Source organism: Mus caroli, chromosome X (assembly GCF_900094665.2).
Source record: "Mus caroli chromosome X, CAROLI_EIJ_v1.1, whole genome shotgun sequence".
Taxonomy (NCBI): domain Eukaryota; kingdom Metazoa; phylum Chordata; class Mammalia; order Rodentia; family Muridae; genus Mus; species Mus caroli.
This window is the reverse complement of record NC_034589.1, coordinates 2,194,515-2,196,859: the sequence shown is the minus strand read 5'-3', so window position 1 is coordinate 2,196,859 and position 2,345 is coordinate 2,194,515.

Here is a 2,345-nt window from a genome sequence, read left to right as displayed (position 1 = left end):
CCTGCCTCTGCCTCCCGAGTGCTGGGATTAAAGTTGTGCGACACCACGCCCAGCTTCTTGCCTCTCTCTTACATCTTGCCCCCTTGCTCCCCATTTCCTTCCCCCTCTCTCCACGTGGTCATGGCTGGCCCCCTCTTCTCTTCTCTTCTCTTCTCTTCTCTTCTCTCTCTCCCTTCTCTGCCTCTGCTACTCTCTTAGCTCCCCTCCCCATGCCCTGAATAAACTCTATTCTATACTAAAAAAAACACCAACTTAAATTTTTATCAATATGCAATAATTCAGCCAAACAACCTAAAACCCTAGATGATAACAACGTAACATGTTAAGCAACCAAAACTACCACTAAGGGGTTGGGATGAAGGTCTTATATATATATTTGATTCCTGATGAATTGGAGCAAAGAATTCCTGTTTTGGGGCCCCAAGGAAAAATGGTTAGTCTGAGAAAAGCTAACTATAGCATTTATTGCCCAATCCCTGTGTTTATCCGGTCTCTGTACCGTCTGTCTCGTTATGATCGATCACTTGGGCTAGAACTTTTAAAGTGGACCTGCATGCATTTTTTGGAGAAATCAGTAACTGAGCCAGCCTGTCAATCACTTGGGCTATTTGGTTTCTGAGGACATACATGTCTCAGGTGGTAAGAGGTTTTCCTTGGTCAGATCTTATCTTTATAAGTTTAGTTGGTAGCCATATTTTTCATTCCCTGTAGATAACTAAGTATAATCACATCCCCATCTTAAAACTATTGCAGGTTTCCATTCTAATGGCAACACATCCTTATAGTATATATCGGTTGGCCCAGTTCCTCAGTTTACCATACAAGATGCACATATGTGAACCTGTGGGGGACACACCTGACCTGGTATGCTTTTATAAAAATGATTTGAGTTGGGAAAGTACTTTAATAATCCAAAATGTTAGACCCCTCTGCATCCAAGCTTTGAAAAAGAATCTGCCAGGCCCCAACACCTATGGTGTTAGGAATCACATTACAAATGACTGCCACAAAATCCTGGCCATGGAGGTGGTGACCCTCAGAGAAAAGGGCAAGGTTCTGAATGAGGCAGAACAGCATAATGTAGTGCTCTGCTTAGAGAAGTGAGGGCGGCTCCAAACTCTAATGTGAAAAAAAAGCTCCCAAGGGACCACCCCACTTCGAATTTCTTGCCACCTTTTGACACTGGCTTATGGCACAGGCCGATGGGGCCATATTTAGCCTCTGTACAGGATTTCGGCATTTGTTGTGATCAATTGTTCCTAACCATATCAGAACCCAGAACCTTCAGACAGCCTCTTAGACAAACCAGATATCCCACATACTGAGGCAGACCAACTAGCTCTTGGATAACACAAACCTTAGACAAATGTATCTGACTGTTCCAACACTTCATATGGTAAAACTGGTTCTTAAAGAGAGGCATTGCGTTAGAGGGAGAGAGAGGGAGAGACAGAGAGAGAGAGAGAGAGAGAGAGAGAGAGAGAGTGAGCTCACACACACACATGCAAAAGCCTAAGGATTTTGAGTATCCCATCCTATCTCTGTCCATGTTACTCCCTTGAGACAGGGTCTCTCAGCTGGGTAGTGGTGGTGCACACCTTTAATCCCAGCACTCGGAAGACAGAAGCAGTCGGATTTCTGAGTTCAAGGTCAGCCTGATCTACAAAGTGAGTTCCAGGACAGCCAGGGCTATACAGAGAAAACCTGTCTCGGGGCTGGTGGGATGGCTTAGTGGTTAAGAGCACTGACTGCTCTTCTGAAGGTTCTGAGTTCAAATCCCAGCAACCACATGGTGGCTCACAACCACCCATAATGGGAATGGCATGTCTGAAGACAGCTACAGTATACTTATGTATAATAAGCAGGAGCAAGGACTGAGCGAGTGGAGTTGACTGCAGCGAGTGGAGTCAACCGGAGTGGGCAGAGGTCCTAAAAAAATTCAATTCTGAACAACCACATGAAGGCTCACAACCATCTGTTCAGCTACAGTGTACCTATATACATAAATAAATGTTTAAAAAAAAAAAAAGAAAAAAAAAAAACCCCGTCTCGAAAAACCAAAAAAAAAAAAAAAAAAAAAAAAAAAAAAAAAAAAAAAAAATTTTCAAAAAAAAAAAAAAGAAAAAAAAAAAACCCCTTCCCAAAAAAAAAAAAAAAAAAAAAAAAAAAGACAGGGTCTCTCAATGAACCTGGAGCTAGGCTGGCAGCCAGCACGCTCCCTGGAATCCTGTCTCCACACCTAGCACTAGAGGTGCAGGCATGCATATTCAATGCCTGGCTTTTAACATTGGTAGTGGAGATTTGAACTGAGCCCCTCATGCTTGTACAACAAAGGATGTCAGGAC